Here is a 23,592-nt window from a genome sequence, read left to right on the forward strand (position 1 = left end):
AGCAAAATAAGAAATAATAGCTCCAAAGTTCCTTTGAAATACTTAATGAAATACTGTTCTTTAGAGCATTAGATGGCTTTCAAATGCCACTAGCACTTCAAAGAACAGTATTCTTTACAATATTTCCATGCAGTATTTCTATTCCGTTTTCTCCACTGTGTACAGCTGGCTCACTTTATGTAGCACAGAAATATTTTCAGGCAAAGTATTGTTATATTCCAACAAAACACTGGACTGAAAAACTGTACCGAGTACTCGATAGGGTTGAAGTTTAAATGCAAGTTAATTTGATGTTACAGAAAGGTTCCTTGGCCTTCCAGATTCCCAGACAAACTTAAAAAAAAAAAAAATCAGTAGCTAACAGATGTAATTATTGTAGCTGTTCATTGCTTTATAGGCCAGACCGCTGGAGGAGGAGCAGCACAGCAGGTTACTGGGTCACAAGCAAGTGAGAAAGAAAAATCCTTCATCAGAGTCAGGTCCAGTAGGGAGCAAGTAAGTCAAAGCTGGTTTTGTCTGTTGAGCAGAAGAATTGGAAATTAAGGTGGGATAACTTAAGCAGTCACCACCCTGGGTGGAGGAGGAGAGGCTTCTCCTGCGAGTGCAGTCCAACAGGCTGACGGGCACGTGCCTGACGCAGAACCATGAGAAGACTGACAGACCCCCCGATCCAAATGGGTTTTGTAGGAAAATGCACAGCTTTCCCCACAGACAAGAGATACATTCATGTCAAACCAAAGGTGCGTAAAAACAGGGGTTCCAACCTGGTGCGTGCCAAAGTGCCCCCCCTTAACAGATATTGGAGAGAGAGAGAAGTTTCTCCTTGGATGCTATAAAATAAAAGAGCAGGATTTGGCCCCTTCCAGCGGCCCCAGGGAGGCAGAGGGCAGCGCTGAACGGCAGCTGGGTTCACATGCTTGAATCCCGTTACAGGAGGGCTACTAATTGTCAGTTCAAGCATGCAAAGGATTAATTGCCAGCAGGTGTCAAGAAGTTTCTCTCTGATCCGGGCAGGGGGTAACTATGTGTATTCTCCTGTATTGTTCTCTTCTTGCCATTGTTCATTAGAACATAAAGTGAACCTCTACGTGAGGAAGTGGGATAAATAATTTTGCTGCTGTCAGAAAAGAAAAAAAAAAAAGTGCAAGTCTTCAAAGGGGAAAAATTGTTAATTAGGAAATGACTACATGAAAAAACACAATTGTGGAGGCCAGGCAGTTCTTAAAGCTAGCCTGTAGTTTTACAACCTGCCTGCAGCAAAGAGTTATACGTAACCTGCCCCAGCAATTTACTCGGGTTCCTCGCCTCGCACTGTCGGAAAACGAGTGAATTTAGGCAATTAGTAGAGCTGGCGACTGCCAGGGCCCTCCCGGTCGTCACCAGCTCCTCATCCACTTGTGGCTGCCGTGTTCTCTCCATCCCCGGGCGCAGGTCTCAGCCTGGGAGGTCGACGCGCGTTAGCCGGAGCAGGAGGTCCTGCCACCGTCACCGCACCACGGATCCTAACTCAGGGCTTTAACGAAGGGGCTTGTCCCTGTGGAGAGCAAATGGAGCAGGATACTCTAGAAGGTGATTCCCCCCACTGCCCCTGAGATCTAGATTGCCTTTTCTCTGTTTTCTTTGCAGAGACTGCGGGGAGAGCGGTTTCTGGAAGGGATTGAGGCGGGCATTTACTCCGCTCGCTTGCTTTCAGTGGGAGCATCCATGAAGGGAATTACTGCTGAGAAATAGCGCTCTGCAAATTCATGCTTTAGTTTGCTCTCCATCCGCACGGACAAATCCTGATAAGGTCACTAATGAGCTAGCCCTAGGCATGAAGAAACTAATCAGGGCGGTCTGGTACTAATTTGCAGTATTAAACCCAGCACCACAACAGGAACAGCCAAGTTAAAGAGGAACAGTTTAAAATCCAGCGACCCTTACGGATTCTTAGGACACATACAAAATACATCATTTCCATCATCATTTCAATATGTGAAGGAAAAGTCATGGCACCACTGTAATAATGGCAAAGCAAATGGAGCAGTCAGAAATAATTACCTACACGGTAAGCGCCAAAGTTGGCTGATGGGGCTGTTCCAGTAGATGTGGCTTCTTTAAGGGAGTTTCTAATGCAATAGATGATGCCACTAAATGTGGTTTCTTGATGTGGGGGAAAAAATGTTGGTACTTGGAGTCATAAACTAATGTGGCTTTAGGAGTTTTGCCATCACCCTCAACAGGAGCTGAGGCACAATCATTAACTGGGAACCTCTGTACAGCATTTAGATTGATGAAAATGGACAATGGACCTTTTGGGGTATATTTAAAAGAAAAAAAAAAAAAAAGCCCATTGCCTGTAGCCTTGCATGCCTTTGCAAGCATAAGGCTGCCAGCCCACACACCCCATAAAAAAAGCCAATGCTTTGTTTCAAATTAGCACCCAACTTCTTGCCAAAGGAAACAGAAGCAGCAAGCCAGTCATCTGAGTTTTTCTGTCTCTGATCTCCCAACAGGCCACTTCGGCTGAGTATCAAAAGCAAATGCCTGTAAGGAAGGACATTTATTCAGTGCAGAAGAAACACACTTCTTATGTGCATCTGCTGAACAGTAAGTCTTGACTAACCATCCAAGAAATGAGAGATCCCTGTGCTTTTTGCATGCCTTCTGTTAAAGAAAGGCTGTACATCTTTGATAGATTTAGAAAATAGAAACAATGCTCAAATAGTGTTTCATGTCATTCTCCAGTTTTCCTTCTTCTCTGTAAATGTCATTGTTAGTGCTTGTGAAAAGTCATTAGCAAGGAGTCCATTGTGTCCCAAGACAGGTTTTAATTATTTTCCCTGCACTAAACCAGTTTCTTAACAGTATTACGGAAACATCTACATTTTGATTTCAATCCTAAAGTAATTAAGGACAAATTACAGATCAATGCAACAACATTTCTCTTTACTTGTTTGTTCGTTCTCTAGAAGAATGGTGCTTAGAGGAGGCACTCCCTTGAACAACTATGCTGAACAAGATCTCAGTCTCCTGAAATAGCAGAAACTTGCTGTTGGTCTTTGCTCAGTCTCTACATCTGTTTTGGATCATGTCCGTGATATCAGTAAAGTGAAGTAAAAGCAAACGTGATTAAGTGTAGAGGAAGCCATAATGAGCATTTCTGATTTTGACAGCTGTCCTTGACCTCATGCTTGTCAGTCCTCTGCAAGCCCAACTGAGTGATACCTCTAGTGGAAAACTTGTGGAGTCCATTTTCCCGAGCAGCGGAAGAGGTAGCTTTCCATCTGTATAGGTTTATTTTCCTTTTTTGCAGTAAAGGGAACATACACTCAAGCAGAATTTGAAGTCACCGGCAGAAAATTAGGCAGCAAGATCACATGAATGCAACTGGAGGAACTGTAAAGGCGTAAGCAATGGATGGAATAGTAATGAGGGAGTTAGATAAAAGACAGGGAATATGTAGCACTTTGAAGAGTAAAAGATAAGCAAAGCAAAACGTCCAGTGAATGTCCTGGTGACAGTATCCCAGCAACAATAAATTCTGCTTGTGATAGGGCAGGCTGAGAAAAAGCTGGGGACCGACAGTTTCCTAATCTCCTGCCAAAGAAACCTGGTGACTGGTACCACTGCATAATGTTCAGTGTAATGTGTAAAACTCATATAGGTATGTATGACTCTTATGCAGCAGCTACTGCCAAGAAAATTATTCAGAGAGATAGAAGTTGACAGACAGTACTGATGATCTGTGTTAGAGCTCTTTGAAGAGGTATCTGTCGGCTGCGAGAATTAATTTGACTTCCAATTCAGGTGGAAGATGCTGACAAAGAAGTCGTATTGCTGCATGGGCAATTTTGGGGTTATGTTTTCTGCATAGAAGTGATGTTGGCCTCTTAGCTTATCTGCTACCAAGAAAAAGGAATGGATGGTTGCCACATGGATCAGTTTATCAACGTAACAGGGTCTTACGGACTAAAATAAATGGGAATTTCCTGTGGATGAGTATCTGTGTGGCACTGAAGAGTATCAAATAGAAGAAGTTTCGCACATTTTTTGAGGAAAAGAAGAAATGAGGGTCACGCAGGTATACTTGGGTATTCTGCCAGTGTAAGCAAAGAAAGTGATAAATAGTCAGATGTCTCAGAAAAGCCTGAGTGGAGGAATAATAGCCATCAGTAGTGAAAGACATTGAATTAGATGGATTCCCACTTCTAGAAACTTCCTATGTTTATTACTGATGGCACTGAAAATTTTATTTCTTTCCTTTTTGTACTTCTCCAGTGATCTGGTTAGCATTTCAACATGCAAAGGCAGGTGATGGAAGGATTCTGGAAGGAAAGTGAAAAACGACATAAAGGAGCTCGAACAACAGCTGTGCGCTGGCAAGGAGTACAAAGAAAAGTAGGAAGAACTGGAGATAATCCTAAATGACACAGACTTTGTTTTCCTAGTTATCACTAAAACATAGTGGAAAGAGTCTCGGGAAATGGCAAGTCGCTATTTCCACAGGCTTTCTGAATCTCTGAGCCTTTTTTCCCTTATCTAATATCCTAGACCTGATTGGAAAGGTACCTGAACACCAAGAGGTTCGATTAGCATATAGAAAATGCACTGCTCCCCTATTCAAACTCTCGCACGTCTGTCAAATTGGAAAATTCTGCCTTGTATCCTCTGGTGAGAGATGCTGAAATGGATGCAGTGGGTTCTCCCAGGGAGAGGGAGGCAATGTGGAGGTGAGTAAGTATTTCAGAGATTGCTCCATGGTGAAATTGTCTCAGGCAATGAATCATTTTTGGACTTTCTAAAGGTCATTTTAAGTTCCCTTGAACTTTTAAAGTTGGCTATTTGATAAAATAAAAAGAAAGAAATATTAGTATGGATAACTGTCAGCCAGGTGAGATACCCTGAGAAATGCTCTGGCAGGTCATGCCACTTCAGCGACAGCTTTTGGGGAAGAGAGCAGTCAGCAGTGCTGCCTTCCCTGATGATCGTCTGAAATTGAAATACCGTCTGTCCCTCTTGCAGCATATTTAAGTGGAAGTTCATTGCCCCGCTGGGTGCCCGGATTTTATAACTGACCCCTGAGAAGTAACTAAGCCAATCTTCTGTCTCCACTTCTATAAATTAAAGCCCAAAGACTGGTGGTCTGGACTGGCCAAAGGCACCAACTTTTAGAGTGGAAGAGACCAGGCTGGGACCTGCCCCTTTTTTTCTAGGACCCCCTTAGGGCAGCTCTGGGTGCTTTTAAAGGGATTTGTGGGGATGATGAGGTGCTGTCGTGCTGATCATCATTATTCTTGGATGTTTGGTCTGGGATGTTTGGTGCTCTGCAGGTACCAGGTCTTAAGCCCCCCGTGGTAGCGAAGGAGGAGTGGATGGAGGCTGTGCTTGGTGGTCTGGGAAATGGGAGACTCCCGTGATGGAGAAGGCTGCAGGCTTGTGGCTTCGGGCACCAGGAGGAAAGCTTCTGCTCCACCTGCAGATCTGCAGCTTGGGAACAGAGTCAGTGCCCTGGCAGCGGTGAGCACCCAAGCCCCACACCAGGAGGGTCAGGGTCAGCAGCCAGACCGACACGGGTACCGCTGGAGGGAGCAAGGCAAAAAGCAGTCTGCAGAAAGGTACCTACAAGTACGGTTTTACATGCATCAAAAACCCCGTGATTTAAAACAGCAGAATTATGTTTTCCTTTGTTGTTAGAATAATTTGAGTTCCAGGTATGTAGATTTTTTTTTTAATTATTTTTTCCATCTTTTCAAATCTGCAATCAGTGTTTGCCAGAAATGAGAAATGGATTGGTTTTTCAACGGTGCTGTGCTCCAGGTCAGCTTGAGAACATGGGAAATGGCAGGCTAATGACAGTTTAACACCAATTAACAGACCACTTTATAATAGATTAGCATTCTGAGTCTGTTCAATTGATAATTACAATAATTAACTCTCTGAGCTTGCATGCACTTTTGAACAGAAATTTGGTACCTTTGCTTATGCTGAAGAAGGAAACGCACAGAGCAGGCATGGATCATTTGAAGTGTTATAGTCAGTCAGGATCATAAGTGTACTAAACTGGGCTTGCTGTTGAAATGGGCTTGCAGGTGACATCCTCCCAGGTGGAGGTGACTATATAAGTGACTATTTCAGCCTTAGCTGAGCACAGCTGCAAGCAGAGACTGAGATTTAACAGGTTGCTGTGGTTCAGATAAGCTGTGAAAGGCATTTGTGCTGCAGAACAGCTCTCTTCATCCTTGCTTCAGGATCCCTGGTCTCAAACTGATGGATTTCCCACCTACTTAGGCCAGTTATTTTCAACATTTAGCACTCGTAGCTGAAGCTGCTGATGCTTATAGTGAGACGCTCAAAAGAGCTCAACATCCAGCGTGACTGTGTCCTGAATTCTTTGGGAAAGCTCCGTTTGGTCTTGAATCCTTTGGGAAATGTGAGTGCTGCTGCCGTAGTGATTCCTGTAAATGGTTTATGGAAAGGTGCTGGCACCCACATGTGACGGTGGTTATCTATGGGACCGGAGGCAGAGCACGGAGAAGTCAGTAGGACAGACCTGCTGGCTCTGGGGACATGTCACAGGTCTCTGGTCACATCGTCTCGGTGGGTTAATGGTTGCAAGATCTCCTTTGTAATTCTTGGGTTCCTGTTGACTTTATGCATCTCATTTAATTTCATTGACCTCTCTTAAATCCCGTGAAATCTCCTTATGAGAAATGCACAAGGTGAGTTCTATTTATAGTGGGGTTTTTTTAATATTCAGGCAGTGGTCAGAGCTAACACAGCAGGGGGGCCTTTGCAAATGTAGCCCGTTTGGGTATTTCTTCAGTCCTGCACAGATTAATAAAATAAACCATTTGGAGCAGGCAGCACCAACCCTGGAGAGCAGTGATCCAATTCCCACTTCCTCCAGAGGATGGATTTCAGTACCATTAAGGAGCCAGGATTTGTCCTGGCAATGGGGAGAAAGAGGTTTAAAAGAAAAACTGGATTTTTAGACTAAAACCGTACTGTTTGGATTGTGTGGCTGGATTGTTTTTGTCATGCCATGCTGTACCAGAATAATTGGACGTATGCACGGTGCAGCAACAAAGCTGGGTGACGGTGGGTTTGTCAAGGAGCTAAACAAGACTCCTGAAAGCAGAGACTGCAGTTAAAAATTGTCATCATCTTCCTTTACCCCAGCAGAGCTCATGTCCCCCGTTCTTGACATTTCATAAAATCACACACGCAGTGAACATCGCTGTTCTCGCCTTGTTTGAAAACAGTCTACGGAACAATAAGGAGGTGAAATCATAAAGATAAGTGGCATTAACGATGCTACACTTGTAAACAAAAAAGCCTTGACTTTTCCCAGGAATGGCTCACTGGGGTTTAAGTATTAGGAGGGACAATGCTGTGATCTGCTCTGTCCCGGTGGCACGTCCCTGCCTGTAGAAATCGCAGCAGAGAAGATCACGCATAAGAACATCCCCGTGGGATAAAGTCCTCAGGTGGGTCTGGGTACCGCATTGCCCGAGTGCTGCGAGTCCTTCGAGAGGGGGCTGGGGCGAGGCAGAGATGCTAAACCAGCTTTAGCTTTTTAGCTCTCTTGCTTAAGCCCAACAGGCTTGGGGGTGCAACTGGGGCCCCATAATAATGTTACAGCTCCCTGGAGGGTGGCAGGGCTGGCTACGGAGGAGGAAAAGCTGCCTTATCACAGGGGAGTTTGAATAGATGGCTTGTACTTCTAGTACTAAAAGGTGCTCTGCCTTTCTAACGCCTATAGATGAGATTCTTAAATTCATGAATCGTTCTGGAAGAATAGCACGTTTGACAGTCTCGACAGAAAAAGAGGGAGTTAGCATACAACACAACTTGGTCGCTAAGGGATTAAAGTAAAAAATCAATGACATGTATATAGGGTGCCTTAAAAGAGCCCATTTCATAAGGCTGAAAGCAATTTTAGCCTAAATCAGCTGGGAAAAAGAATTTGGCAGGAAAATGGGAGTAATTAGGAAAGTTGACTAGGAGTTCAAAATTCCTCAGTTGAGGAGGATAGCTGCTGCTTTGAGAAACCTCTGCCTTGTTCAGAAAATTAGAAATTTATTTCCCTTCAACATTACCAAAGAAGAACTTTTTTTCTTCTCCCGCTTGTTACAGGGCATTCAGTTTCATCGCTTGCTGCTCAACAGAAGGTAAACCCTCTGCTGATCCACTTAAAATATAAATAAGTCCTGCAATGCACTCTGTGGGGCGTGGAACAGATGTTTGAGAGCACAGCTGCTAGCTGTCCTTATTGTTAGTCACTCACAGCTTTTTAGAGTCTAATATCTCTCTATGGTTGTATTAAAGAACATTTTCTATCCTCAATGTGCCTCGGATGAGCTCTTTGGCTCGGGGTGTCTCTGCATTCCCTGGCCGGGGACATTCTGCCCTTGGCATTGCTGCCTGTCCTGGGGAGAAACCTGCTCCCCTTTGACTTTGATGTGTCTCACTGATCGAGGAGTCGGGTTGATGGGCTGTAAAAGGCACCACTTTTAGCTGTTGTCAGCAAAGAGGCTGATTGCTGACACAGGTGATAAAACGGTTAATGAAACGATGGGATCTTCAGAGAAGCATCAACTCTTCCCTCCCCAAAAGGAGGCGGTGGGCCAGGTCCTCGGGTGAGCAAAGGCAGCAGAACTGCTGTGGATCAGGCTTGCAAGACACTAACTCTTGCGAATAATACCTTATTTGCTGCTTTCTATGCCGTATATCAAATATTACAATTGTTCTGGGTTTGTGTCCTGGTGAGTGTAAAAGGAGGACAGATTTCAGACCTCTTGAAGAGTCCTTGTCTGTGATTGAAAGCCTGCAGACAAGACTGTGTTTCTAACAAACGTCTTCATAATACTTAACATTCAATAGAGTAAAAGGAGAATAATGAGCACTGCAGCTATCCCAGGTTAGTAATTACGACCGTCATTATTAATTTTCCAGAGCAATCTGGTCAAATGAGTCATTATTATCTCAATTCCTTAGCGGGCTGATTGATTCTTTCTCCCTGTTGTGACTAATTTCATATAATGTCTGAGTACAATATAGAACTATAGAGCCAGTGTAATTCTAATGCAGAATAATTCTAAATAAGCAAATCCCTTGCCTACAGCTCTGTTTAGATCTGATGTTTTATACTACTTAATTGAAATAAATACCCCAATCCTGTCGCTCCCCACTCTCCATTACAGTCACCAGAGTTCCACTGGAGACAGGGATTTACATCAGCCTGGGATCTGGCCTGCCTGTTTCAATGTTATATCTGTGTTGGCACCAACCAGGAGCTTCACAGCACCTTGCAGAAGCAGCATGGCATAGTCTGAAAAAGCTGCTGATAACCTTCAGCATTTCCTAATGTTCATTTCAACCATTTTCAACGAAGGAATACGTTGGTTAGTCTGGTTGTGTGGCTTTTTTTTTGGAGGAGAGGCTAAACGTGATGGTTTTCCAGCTCTGTTTCGTTAGCTCTCTGTCTGCAGTCATCTGTCAGCACACCTAAGTATGAAGAAGTTCACTGCAAGATAAGGAGAAGGATCTCTGTGGGGATGGTAATATGTTTCATGCTTCTACGGAAATGATAAGCTAGATGAGGTAGAACGATTACCTTTCCTTTAAAAAAAATTGGAAACCCACTTCTTGCATTTTTCTTGAGCTGGAGGGAAGGAAGGGAGAAGGAGACAGCAGTTATTTTACAACTTTGACCTTTTTGTCTCCCAGACTTCAAACATGATCAGTCTGGAGAGGGAAAAGAATAGACTATAAACTAGGAACAGCGAGCAGCAGGGCTGTAGGTGGTACACTTAGCATTGGACCTTTTCTTTTTTTTTTTTTTTTTTAAGACTAGGAAGATATGATGGTTTAATCCTGAACCCGACAGCCTAGAAATCTTTTTCTGCCTTGGTAGGGAAGACTCACGTGCTGCTTTGGCAGTGCAAACAGCATAAGCAACGTGCCTCTCGCCCTGCCAGAACAGCCGGGCTCTGCAGGCACGGCTCAAACTCTGCAGGCAGCTCCCGAGCTAAATTTTACACATATTCGGCAAGCGGGAACGGGGCCAGCAGGCTGGGTTTTCGTGCCCGAGCTCCGCTATGTGCAAAGCAGCAGAGAGGCTGTCGGCTTCATCCCGTGTGCTGAGTGACCTTTATTCCTGGCCCTGCTCGGAGAGGAGGGATGAGAAGCTCCGTGCCGCTGCTCTCGGCGTGTCTCGGCTTTGCATTCCTAAAGCCAGCCCCTTCCCCAGCGGTGCCAGGCTGGCTCGTGTCTACACTGACATTTAAGGATACCCGTGTAGGTTGCTCCGGACGGGATTGGGGGAATTAAAAATATTGAAGTGGACAGGAAACAAATGAGGAGAGGTCTTGCGACATTTCAGTATCTTGGCCATGCAGCACTCATTTATTTCTGCTGGTTATTTACTGAGACAGTTCCACCTCAGTCTGTTACTGCTGAATTAAAAAAATATACTTTCACAGCCTGTGAAAGCAGAACTTGGTTGTGCACCCTGAACTTTGCTGAGGTGTTTCAGTATTTAAATCCGTCGGGAGCGCGCGTTGCACCAAGGACAGATTTGGTCCACAGGATTCAACCAGGGAACTGTCATATCTCAGTGTTCACAGGCATCCTTTTGCTGCTTGGGGGAACCGGGCTGTGCAACTTGTACCGGGTGCTTTGCCAGCACCTTCCCCTCGAGCCGGACTGGGTGAGGCCGTGCCATCCTTGGGGCTCGTGCGGTCTCTGGAGATGTTGTGTTTCACTCCTCACCCCAGCCCCATCCTTGTTTTTGCCCCAGGTACAGCCAGCCCTGTGCTGTCTTCTTCCCTAACTTGGGTATATCCTGTCCTATTCCTCAAGGTGCATTGCATAAAAGCTGTAAAATGTATATTAAAATTTTATGATTTCCAGATTTTAATAGGTATACTTCATAATATTAGGCTGCCTTCCTGGAAACATGTCTCTACAGTAAATTTCTGCTTTTTCTGATGTTCCTCCCAGCCATACAGATTCAGTTGGCAAGAAGAAACTAAGGGGATAGTTTTACATACTGTTTTTTCTTATTTGCAGTAACTAATAATAACCTGTTTATGGTAATTATCACCCAAGATGTTTACTAGTTTTGAGATGCTGAAATTAAAGCAAAGCAAACCTTGAACTACTTAGAGGGACCTTTTGGGCACACAGAGTCTGCTGCTGAAGTCAGCGGTGGTACCTTCTCTGTTTGCAAAAGACGAGCACAAAGCTGGTGTAGCAGTCGTTGTGCCAGAGCAGGAGCTGACTTATGTCTAAACCTCTCCTGCATCCAAGCATAAGAACAGTTCAGCTGAAATCAATGAAAAGAAAGTATGCTTAAAGGTTATGTTTATAGGGACAACAGGCTGAGGCTTGTAGTAACCTGGCTCAGTAAAAAAAAAACCACCCCAAAACCAGTTGTTGTATTTCAACAATCTGAATATAAGTTAAAGTAAATGCAACTTCTTGCATACAACCAAGCTTAGAGATAAATTTCCATGTTTTTATAATAAATGTTACTTTATGGCAATCACCATATGCTACTTCTAGTCCTGTTTTGAGTATAAATCATAACGAGTGTGTATCCTAAAATGCTTTATTGTCTTTTTATGGCCACATGAGGCTGCTGTTCCTTCCATTTGTGATTAATTTTTTTAATGGTTCCCCCTAGAACCTAAAAAATAATTAAAACTAATGAATACTCTGCAGTGACAGTAAAGGAATGAGCATATTGCATCTATTCTCACTTCCCAGATCTGATCAAAAGCAAGTGTCGAGCTGTGAAGTTGTGACACTGACATTTTGTACTGAGCTTCCGACCACCTCCTGAGACCAAACGATGACTTTGGGGAAGATCATGAATTAGAGTTTTCATTGTTTCACAGGAATAGTGCTGAGAGGGTAGAATTAAAATTAGTTGAAGTCACAATGTTTATTTCTTGCCGGAGTCGTCTTAAGAAATTAACCTAACATGTAAAAGACTTTAAGACAAATGGCTTTTTTTTTTTTTTTTTTTTTCCTTTGTCCTCGCCCCTGGCTTCAAGGTGTGATATATTCTATGTACTAGGGCTGGCCAGACTATTTGTTTCAACCAAATCTTGTTGAGAGTGCAGCCCCTTTTTATTTAAAAACCTGCCAGATGTATGCACATTTGTGTATCCAGGTTGGTGTAACGTGCCCAGGGAGCTGCGGCTCACCAACCGCCTCTGACAGCCCTGCCCTGTCAGAGCATCTCTGGTGCTACAGTTAATGGGAACCTGGACTCAAAATCCAGAGCTGTGACTCAAAGCAAGAATGCTGCCTCAAACATGGTTTTTATCTGCCCTCCAGAAACATTGGGGGGGGTTTTGGTTTTGGGTTTTTTTTTGCTCCAGTGCACTTGGCCTTTGAGCTTATGCATGTGTTTTGCATGGGGGCACAACCAGCTTTTAGCATTTCTTAAAAACCTCCAAAATTCACTTCTGAAAACTAATATTTATCTGTAAAGGATGTAATTAAAGTGTGCAGAGGGGGTGTTGCTGTGCATATATCTGGCGCTCTCTGGACTTCCTGCAGCTCTCGGTGCCTTTGAAATGAAACTTAAGGGGAATAATTGACAACAAAGTGCTAGACAGGGGTTAAAGTGTCATTACTGCAGGAGGAAACCTTCAAAGTTCCCATTCAGTGGGGACTGGCCAGGGCTGCAGCCCACGGGGACTGATGAAAATGAAGCTCCCCTGGCAGCAGTTTGCATGCTGTCACCTACCTTCTTTCATTCATATATATGCATGCACGTGAGCACAGAGGGGTTTGAATTTATTGTGAATTTTGCATGTCTGTTTTGCAGGCCAGGAGCAACATTGGCTTCCCCGAACTATCTCCTCCTCCTTCGTGCCGGAGCAGACCTGCAGCCACGCGGTGGAGCAGGGTCTGGGCTCTGCAGCACCAACCTTTCTGGCCACTAGACATCTTGGCCAGTTACCAGGTACATCAATAAATACTGTTCTTCTACTAGAACAGGTTTCATTACAAAAATGAGCCAATAATGGATAATAAGAAAGTATCATCATCCGCATAACTGCTGGGCAAATAAGTTACCCTACATTTAAGAAGTCAGTGGTAGAGCCATTGAATTGAATCCCAGCCTTTTGAATTCCAGTTTGACATCTTAAGCTTGACACCATTGCTTACTCTTTTATGCCTTATGTTGGTTCATTTCTGGTTATAAGAATTTTAACTATTTAAGTCAACTTGCTTTACAAGCCAGACAAGAAGAGGGCTTTAGGAAAGCACTTTTTAATTTCCAAAGGTATTTGTTAATTGATTCCAAAGGGAGAACCAGTTGTAGTCAAAAACCAGAAAGGTATAAGAAAAAAGGGTCATTGAAGTCAATGTCAAGATGCTGCCAGGTGGTCAAATGTTACTGTCCTGACTCCTTTTTAAAAAAAAACTTTGATGACCATAAAGTTGCCATTTTCTGTACTAGGTTCTCTGTGAGCTTCCCTCCGTACATTTATACAGTATCATGAGTTAAAGTGAACCAAATCTAAACTGTTGTGGCATATAAAAACAGCAAACAAAGGAAGGCAGCTTTTTTCCCTAACCCCCTGAGATTTATTCTGACAGTTTGCAACTAGATGAAATGGATAATGGAAGTCCCTTGTCACAATAACTCAGTTTAAACGTATTGTCAGATTAATAGACTCAGTTATCCACTCTTCCAAGGAGAAAAATGACTTGTGGTTTCAAATCATGCCCTCGCTCATGGCATCCCATCAAATTAACCAAACAGGCCAAATTTAGACTCCCAGCAGAGGCCAGGCATTTTACGCGTTGTGTCATAAAAATGAGTTTACTCCTTTATTTTTAATGCCGGCCAAATGACTTCCAATTGCCACAGCAACATCTGTCGGTCCCTGCGCGGCCGATGGTGGGGACGAAGCCCCGGCACGGCGGCGGTCGTCCCGTGCAGCCCCGCTGGCTCGGCCTCTGCTTGCAGTGGACATCAGGAGGGGGGGATGCCGGCAGGACGATCCACGTCCCCCTCCCCGTGCCCGGGGAGGTCGGTCCTGCGTGTTCTTGCCCCATCCCTCCGCGGCAGCGCGATGGCCCTCAGCGGAGCCGAGCGCCCAAACGAAGGCACGCGAGCCGGATGATGGACCCACGGCTTGCATCGGGTGGTAAGGACCACTCGTGAAAGGGCTGCGGGGCTGTGTTTTCTGCTGCCTTAGGCTGATACGGAGGAGCGGGAGTTTACAGCGGGTGGAAACGCGGCTTGCTGACTTTCTGCGGAGTTTGTAAAGCATTCTGGATGATTTACCGCAGCCGGCTCACAAAAATACCTGCGGGAAGGCTCTCCTCGTCCTGCTGGCTCCAGGGAGAGAGCGCGTTAGACCATGTCTACTTGTACCTCTCTTGTCCTTTCACTAAACAATCTCACGAGATAATTTCACTCTCTTTGCAAGGTCACGAGTTGGTTCAGCATCAGACACAAAAGCCCTCACTGGGATGTGTCCAGGCTGGGCATTCAAGGGCTGTAGGAGCTTCAGCAAACCATTGAGGGAAAGGACAATTCCAGTATAAACGAAGCAGCCCCTTTTCTTGCCTTTGGCGTGCCAAAAGCGGGAGCCCTTTGCAGCAGCTGTGGGACCAGCAGTGACATTGGTGGCTGGGGCTGCCCTGGCTCCAGCAGTCCCTTATTGCACAGCACAGGGGCTACGCGCCTGCACAGCTGCTGTCGCAGCTTTATTTGGGGTCAGTTGGGGGTTTTCGGGGGAGTTTTGAGATTCTGGTTTGCGTGTTGTCAAAAAACAAATCTGAATTTGCAGCCCATCCGTCTGTCGCACGTGGTGCTGCGTTTAAGAAGCAGGGTTGTTTATTAACGCATGTGGAGTGAATTATCCCGGTTTACATCTGGAGAGTGGCAAATTGTTGGATTTAATAGCTGTAAGCTCCTCTGATCTGCAATCACTGTCTGCTGGATTTTTTGATCTGACAAAGCATTGTGTGCAGTACTGCAAGGATCCTTCCCCAGCCTCTCCGGGGGAATCCTGCTGTCAGGCTGCAAATGTACGGTGCATGAAATGTGTAATTTTGAAGTCTAAACCTCTGAGAGCTCACGACACTCTGAGGCAGCAGTTTACCTTCAAAGTGGCCTCTCTGCCTGTACTTACCACCTCTTGTGATTTACCACTACTGCTCACGTTTCCTCCACAGAAAGTCATAAGGTTTGCTTTCTAAAAAAAATCTCATCTTCTTCTCTTAATTAGGCATTTTCACACAATAAACTATATGGGAGTCAATGAAAAAGGTGTCAATGTGCAGCGCAGCCTGGCCCTGTGGATGCTGATTGATGAAGCTGGCGGATGGGTAAATCATCAGCTTTGAAGACTGGATTTTCTTCCAAAACCATCGAATAAATAAGACAAGCAGAAGAACTAAATGGCAGGGAGGATGTGTGGCACAGCTCCTTCCCCACATTACCAGAGGTTGCTCAGGTCAGTGGGGTTTCCATCTCAGCATTTTCCTTCTCTGTGGTTTTTTTAAGCCTATTTTTTACTAATTGCTCCCTAAGTATGGCTGCATGTAAGTGGTTGCCCCTGAGAGGATAAAATAATGCCCAGCTTGGTGCCTGAGCATGAAGTCAGTCAGTCAGCTTATCTCTTTTGCACTAGTTGTCTATAAACCACTTCATACAGAAAGATGATGAGACACAATTTCATAAATAAAAGTTCATAGGGGTAACGGTTTTAAACTAAAAGAGGGTAGATTCAGACTAGATATAATGAAGAAATTTTGTACAATGAGGGTGGGGAAACACTGGCACAGGCGGCAGATGCCCCATCCCTGGAAACATCCCAGGTCAGGTTGGATGGGGCTCTGAGCAACCTGAAGATGTTCCTGCTGATTGCTGGGGGGGTGGATGTGAGAGACTGAAAGAGTTAATGTCTCAAACATTGTGGTGGGGCAAGTTCTGCTTAAAGACAAACCCTGCACAGCAAGGAACCGAGATGGAAAGCCCATCAGCTCAGACATCAGCAACAGGAGGGGGAGGGCATGCTGGAGGGTGCGCAGCTCCCAGTTCTGATAAGCTCTTCTGATACAAAGATCAAACAATGGCTGTGTCTGCAGGCAAGGAGAAGTTACTTCCCAAACGACCCCCAAGCCCAAACGCTCACAAGCTGCTCATTAACCTGAGGAGTTCGGGTGCCCGCCCAAAGGAGGGGCAAGGATGATAAAAGGACACCAGCTGAAGCCCTGGGTGCGCAAGCCCACCGGGACGGGACCAACGCTGGACCCAGGACCAGTGAAATCTCTCTTCCTTTTTCTCTCTCCGTCTTCTTCTCTCTTTCCTTTTCCTTTTCCACAATCCCTACACCTCATCCGTTTCAAGATATAAACTGTTGACCAAGTCTGAGACTAAGAGTGGATGCAGCCGCCCCTAGACCCTTCTCTGGGGAGGAGTCTGGAAAGCAAGGGGTCTGCTCTGAACCTCCTGACCCAACGGGAGGGATCTCCTTATTCCCTGAATCGATGTATACGGTTACCACGGGTTACACGGTTTACAGAAGTAGTCTTATGCCAGTTCCTGTTGTGAGAAACCCTGCCACCTACTAACACGCCTCCCCAGTTCAGTTTGGTTTTGTCATGAATAAAATCTTTAACTGATCGTTTGGTGTCGTTTCATCTTAATTTAGCCTGAGGGGATTTCGAATTGAACACGACTCCCTGGTCTGTCCAGCCTGGGTCGTGACATTGGACTAGAAGACCTTTAAAGGTCCCTTCCAACTCAAACTGTTCTGATTCTATGGTAAATCATGGGAATTTTTAACTAGCTTAGCCTTTGCTCTTGCAGTCTTGTCTTTCCTTTCCTGTTTCCCATCATAGCTGATGTTCTGGCTTTCCTCTTTCTTCTGCTTCCCTCGAAGCCTCTATCTTCCATTTTGTCTTGTCTTTGCACATCTCCATCTTTCGTTTTCTTCAAGAACGTAGATACTGTGCCACTATTTTGTATTTTTCCCTGCAAAGTAACCCAGAATTGTTACAGAGATTTGGTCCGTGATCTGAATTCCTATGTGAAATTATACACACATTGATTTAGAAAAACACTTGAAGAGCACACGGTCAACAGCAGGTTTGTGTTCAGTGCTGTCCCACACCAGGCTGCTGCAAAAGCATCTTCTCCTCTGAAATGTGTAGGTTGCTGTGTCATTTGTAAAACCTCCCCTAGAACAGTTAATTCCCAGGAACACCTGGAAGGGTTCTCCACATGGCTGAAATTGAAACCCACGGCATAAACAGTGATGGAAACATTCGTGCGACCCTCCCTTGAGTAGCAAAATTGCTGAGCGTAGCATATCCCTGAAGCACATGGGGCCTCTTTTATTTTAAACTGTAACCATGAAATAGGAAAAAAGCCCAGTGAACCAAAAGCTTCTGCCTTTTTATTTTTGCTCTTAACATGTAGAAATAGAAGCACCTGCTGCCTGCTGGGCTCGTTAAATGTCTTTTTATTTTCATAAATCACCAGGTAGAATTTGAATTATTTACTCGGTAAACTCGAGGCTACATTAATTTCCATTCTCCAATTTTTTGTAACCAATTTTTTACACATTAGCTTTGGAACTGTTTCCCACCCACCTTTTGTTCAGTGCCCACCTTGGCTTCCTGAGCAGGGTCCCTCCCCTTGGTGACTGCAGGGGTTTCGTGAACTTCAAAAGCAGCCTGAAATGTCAGCCACACGCAGCCTTTCTGCAGCCGCTAAATTATGGATCAGAATACAGCAGATCAAACAGTTCAGAATTATTCACTTGTGGGTCTTTGCTTGGTAAAGCAATAAAAATCTCTGCATTTCTTCTTTGGTAATATGTGGGGTGGTTGTTTTACATGCTCGAGAGTAATGTTATCAGGGGTATGGGGGTGTGTATGTAATTTTTTTTTTTTTTTAAGCGAGGCACTTCAATCAAAGCTTCATTCTACTGTAAACCCAATTAGCTTCAGTCTGCCAAGTCAGCTTGACTGTCTGCAAGAATGTATGTAAGGCTATGAATAATTGCTAAAGTCAAGTTTTCTTTCTATCTAAGAAATGCCATGAGGCTTTTGTTACCACTAGATAAACCCTCTGCACTTGTCTCTGAGGTTCCAGCTGACGACACCCGTTCAAAAATCATAAATGTGTTTGAATAGTATTCTGTGTGTCAAGAGGCGCAGTAAAAAGCAAGTGCTTTCTTTGCTTTGGAGCAGAAGGTTGCTGAACCCAGATCCAGGGCTCCTCCAAACGCTCAGGGATTTTGCCATTAGCTTTAGTGGGAGCAGGACTGAGAATTTACATAGCTTTATTGCATGTGGCTGCAGAATAAGCCCATTACTGTAGGAAAACAGTAGCAGGGCTGTCCCCTGTGTTATACAAGAGGAAAGGTTAGAAAATTAAACGCTCCAACAATACGTGTGGAAAATGGGTCACCTACTTTGTGCAAGGAAGCGCACAGGATGCTCTCGCTGTATTTTAATATGCCAAGTGCTGGTTTCTAGCAGTTTGGACATGGTTTCCCAGCCGGGACGGTATCGTTTGGGACTATCGGGCTGTGCTGGTGTACGGGGTGCTGGTTAATCGACACCCCTGGCTGGGGGGGACAGCCAGCGGGCTGGGCGGTTAGGGATGATATCGGAGGTGTCTATGGGACATGGCTGCTCAACCCACCCAAACCCACATGGAGAGGGAGCTGTTGGCATCACCTGCTGTGAATTGCCTCCAGGGTTCCTCCCCATCGCTAGGTATGTGCTGTGGATCCTCTTGCTTTTGGCCAGCTGGTGAATAGAGGATGTTTTTCCTAAGATAAGAAGGGTTGGCCATGTTGATATATTCGGTTGGTTTAAAGAGAACGTGGCTTCCCCATCTGCAGTGGGTTCCCCCTTAAATATTTACTTGCCTTTCCGCTGTGCATGCATAATATCCCTATTTTTCCCTCTCCATCTGTAGGCCACCTAAAAAGTTGTCAGAGGGTGGCGAGTCATCCATCTAACTTGAGTTGAGAGTCCCCTTCTCATTTTTTAAATTGGACCATGATTTCTGTTCACATCCCTCAAGGATGGTCATGTTCCAATGACATCTTGAAGACTCTCCAACTGTTTTCTTTCAAAAAAAATTATTCTTTAATTTATTTTCCTTCAAGTCTAAGGTTCAGAAAGTGATATAATACTCCGTGTGATGGCCATTGGTGGTGAGCTGTGTGACAAGATGTCAATGCTTCAGGGAAAAGGTTGGATGTTTTGCAAGATTTGAAGATGTTCAGATTTTTACTACTTAAGTGTTAACTGATGTGTATTTACACTGACACACACACACAGGCAGCATTTTTTTCCCAGATTTGGCATTATATAAAGCATCACAACATTATTCCATTTGTCTTTTGTAATGTCTGCCAAAAGTGATATGCTTGCACTAAGACTGAAAAACTTAGATATGAAAATATTTCCAATGCTACAGGGGAAGATACGATTTTGACTAATTTTGTTACAGCAGGTACATAAGTGGATGCCTGTCTTGACAACTATGAACTAAGTTGCACAAAGTAGGAGTGACAGTGTGATTCCCAGCAGCAGAAGTCAGTGCCACACTGGTTTGTCACAGCTCCAGCTTCCCTTTTCCTACATGAATAACGGTGGTGTCTATTATCCCCCGTACACAGTGATCTGTCAACAACTACTTTCTCAATTACTTCTAGTGTGTATGTGGGGGTGGCACGCAGGAGCAGGTGATACCTGATAATAGTACATTTTCAAGAGGTGAAGGTTTCATTTTCTTCAAATAGAAACCATGTCTGAGTAGCTGCAAGACTCCCAGACACTGTGAAATCTAGAGGGAAATTTTAGTCTTAGCTCTTTCTGTGGGATTATCTAAAAAACACACATACGTCCCTTTTCTTTTGAAAAATGTATTGACAGACCGATGACTACTGCTCCTATATCTGGGTATGAACAACAATATAGAGCCCAAGAAGACTGGGTGGTCCTCTAGTGACTCTTCCAAGCAGCGTAAAGCACCATGTAATGTATAGGAATAGGGGGGCAGCCCTCAAAAATAGCCGTGAGAGGAGTTTCAGTCGATGGAGGACTGGTCCCAGGCAGCTCTTGCTCAGTAGTTCTTTGTTGCTGCTAGGGAATTAAAACCACAGGTTAACGTGATGAGCAGCAATTCAACATCATGATTCAGTCGGATCCTGCCAGTGCTTGAGGACATGACCACAGCAATGTTTGCGCTGTCAGTCCTTGGATCCTCACTTCTTGCCAGGCAGACCTCATCGCTTCGGTTTTGCCCAGAGGCTCTTGAGAGCACCCGCTGTTCATCTTGGTCCTTGGTTCTGGTGGCATCCAAGTAAGTGTGATTTATCTGGAAAGAAATAGTAGATGTATTAAACTTGGTAGTTACTATGTATTGAGAAAAGCCATTGTTACGTGAGGAGTTTTTTTGGTTTGGTGTGGATGCAAGTTATTTTAACTAAAAGAGGAGGAACGTCAGCCTCCCCTCACGAGCTACCAAGAGCAGCAAAAATTGTCAAAGGGCTATGTCGGGGGGTACAGAAAAACGGTCATGCTGCTTCTTCCCTATTTTATTAGTAACCATTTTGGTAAGTTCATTACCCAAGGACATTATCACAAACTGTGTTTTGTCCTGGCTGATTATGCTGTTGACTAAAATGTCAATGATAGTGCATAAAACACAGCTGAGAAATCAGGGATAATTTCAGTAGCTATTAATGAACTACAGCCTTGCTTAGCTGATAGAGTCTTCAGAGAAAGGAAAACTAAAGAGATTTTGTCTTTTTCAGTCTTTCTGCTCCCAGTAATATTACTGCTATCGATTAGGCGCAAGAGAAGTTTTACTCCCATTTATTTTAATTTCTGGCGGATTACAGAGTCTGTGTGCAAACTCCGTGCATCTCAGCCGAGATGCTCAGGGCACGCATCCAGGGAAGCCGATGGGAGCCCGGCCAGGGCTGGCTCTTCCGAGCTGCGGGAATTGCTGCGCAGAGGCAGCCCGTGGCAGCGCACAGCCGTGGGTCCTACCGCTCTGCAAAACCCAGGAGCGCGGCTCCGGCTCCTTCAGCATTTTCTTGGGGCCTTTTACTTATTTCCTGATTACATGTCGCTGCTTAGGTTGAGGTTTTATAACTTTTTTGCTATTAAAAAGGTACTAGGAGCCTAACTCAAGTTGGGTGTTGTGGTGGGAATGGGTGGGTTGCACGTCTCAGCAGAATTCAGCACGCGTATCTCGGCGTTTTGTAACTAAAGGGAGCTGTGGAATGGAAGAACATGTGGAAGCTATTTCAGAAGATTTATATATACATATATATCTGTATGGTGCTTTAAATGCAATTAGGGAGATTCAGCTAAAGGTTTTACATTAGCTCATTAAAGCATAGCAGCTGTAACTGATCCTCCCGGCAATGAACTGCAGTTTGCTAAATGAGGAGAGGCTGCATAGCTGCCCTGCTCCTGGCCATGTCTCGGGGCTGGAGTATTCTGGGAGGGGGTAGCAGACAGGCTCCTGCAAGGAATCCCAGAAATTTCCTCCGATGGATTTAGCAGCACGATATTAGATATAATCAATATATAGAATATTGTTGTTGTTTCTAGCCCGACAAACGACTCAAGCAGAGGGAGCGCAGCACATGCGGCCATAGCTTTGTGCAGAGGAATTCTGGCAACTGGACTGACAATTGTAGCCAAAGAATAAAGTGTGGTTTTTTTGCTTCCTTTGAATGTCCAAGCATGTGCTGTAACTTTTGGATTCGTTAGAAGTGAAATGGAGGTACTCTGCGGTATGCAAAACCTCCGTGTGCCGCTCCAGGCTTTGTCTGCAGCATCCGTGGTCCTCTTGGGAAGCAGAATTTATGTGGCTCAGAGGCTCCGTGCATCCTTGGCATAGACTATCTCAGGAGAGGGTATTTCAAGGACCCAAAAGGGTACGCTGTGGTTTTACCTGCGGGACCATCTCACTTTTTCTGTTCTGATTTTTCTCCCCATCCCACCAGGGTGGGGAGTGAGCGAGTGGCTGCGTGGTGCTTAGTTGCTGGCTGGGGTTAAACCACAACAGCCCTTTTGTGGCACCCAACGTGGGGCTCAAAGGGTTCAAGATAATAACAGATTTGACTGGAATGTGCTAGATCAAATTTATACCTGTTATTGCTGTTTAGCTATTAAATTGACAGGCTTCTGTGCTTGCCATGGGGCTTACTTGCCTTCCTGTGTATTAGAGTCTAGTGCTCATTAGTGGCTGTTTTTTGCTTTTGCTGCTTGCCGTGCTGCTGTACTGCTTATCGTCTGACTCTGCTGTGCCTGTGAACGTTCTGATAACAGCAACGGCGATGCGCCCGGGCTGGCAGATGGCCAGGGCATCGCTGGTGTTTCTGTGCTGCTGGACTGGACGGGCTGGAACTCCAGCGTGAACTCGGGTCGAAGGGACTGTGACCTGTGGGTGAGTCCACGCTGGAGAAGGTCCACCTCAAAGCACCCGTGGCTGTGGGTAAAGCCAGGCTGGAGCAGGTATACCTCCAAAGGCAGCGTGGCCCATGGAGAAGGCCACGGTGGAACAGGCACACCTTAAAGCCGCTGTGGCTGTGGATAAATCTCTGCCGCAGCAGGTATAGCCCTGAGGAGACTGTGGATCATAGATAAGGCTCCACTCGGAGCAGGTACAACCCTAAGGGACTGCAGTCTGTGGGTACGTCCAAGCCAGAGCATGGGCAAGGCGAGGAGTTCGTTGCAATGTTAAACCCAATGGTCTGGTCCAAATGGACCGGGGGTGGAGATTGTAATGGAAATACCTTTAAATTGTTGTAACCTGGGATTTGAGTTGCATGTTATAGGAATTACTCTAGCAGGAACCAGCTGAACCAATGGAGGAGAAGCCTTACAAGAAGCAGTGCAGGGGCAGCAGTGACCTGACCCAAGCTGGCTTCGGTGCCCAGTAACTCCACACAGCACACCACCTTCCCTGTCCCAAATGACCACCGTAACAGATGGAGCCCAAAGTCATGGACTAAATTAACTCAGTGGACATTTTGTGGACATTTATGGACATTTTACAGACATTTCACAGGGGTCGTCCATAGGCTGAAGGAATGGTATCTGTGTATTGTATTAAAGGATGGGAAGGGTGGTGGTGGGTAATGAGGATGTATTGGATAGTGTGGGACCTGAGCATGATGTAAATGGTATGGAATACGGGGTGGAGAATGTGCTGGTTTTGGCTGGGATAGAGTTAATTTTCTTCGCAGTAGCTGGTATGGGGCTATATTTTGGATTTGTGCTGAAACAGTGTTGATAATTCAGAGGTGTTTTAGCTACTGCTGAGCAGTGCTTACCCAGAGCCAGGGGCTTTTCTGCTCCTCAGCCCACCCCACCAGCGAGGAGGCTGGGGGGGCACAAGGGGTTGGGAGAGGACACAGCCGGGACAGCTGATCCCAGCTGATCCCAGGGATATTCCAGCCCACAGGACGTCATGCTCAGCAGATAAAGCTGGGGAAGAAGGAGGAAGGGGGGGATGTTTGGAGCGATGGCGTTTGTCTTCCCAAGTCACCATTACTTAGCGTGCTGGAGCCCTGCTGTCCT

At 45.2% G+C, this 23,592-nt stretch overlaps 1 protein-coding gene and 1 long non-coding RNA gene across 2 annotated transcripts in view; one reads left to right on the forward strand and one right to left on the reverse strand.

The window, feature by feature from the left end:
• The window catches only part of LRRN1 (leucine rich repeat neuronal 1), a 467,756-nt gene that overhangs the window by 160,989 nt on the left and 283,175 nt on the right, over positions 1-23,592 (reverse strand). The window lies entirely within an intron of this gene.
• On the forward strand, positions 1,073-23,547 carry LOC138690830 (uncharacterized). Its single transcript, XR_011329633.1, has 6 exons — positions 1,073-2,047; positions 2,496-2,589; positions 4,261-5,597; positions 12,827-12,964; positions 15,249-15,476; positions 20,895-23,547. It is a non-coding gene; the product is annotated as an uncharacterized lncRNA (long non-coding RNA).

The sequence above is a fragment of the Haliaeetus albicilla genome, chromosome 24, assembly GCF_947461875.1.
Source record: "Haliaeetus albicilla chromosome 24, bHalAlb1.1, whole genome shotgun sequence".
Classification (NCBI taxonomy): domain Eukaryota; kingdom Metazoa; phylum Chordata; class Aves; order Accipitriformes; family Accipitridae; genus Haliaeetus; species Haliaeetus albicilla.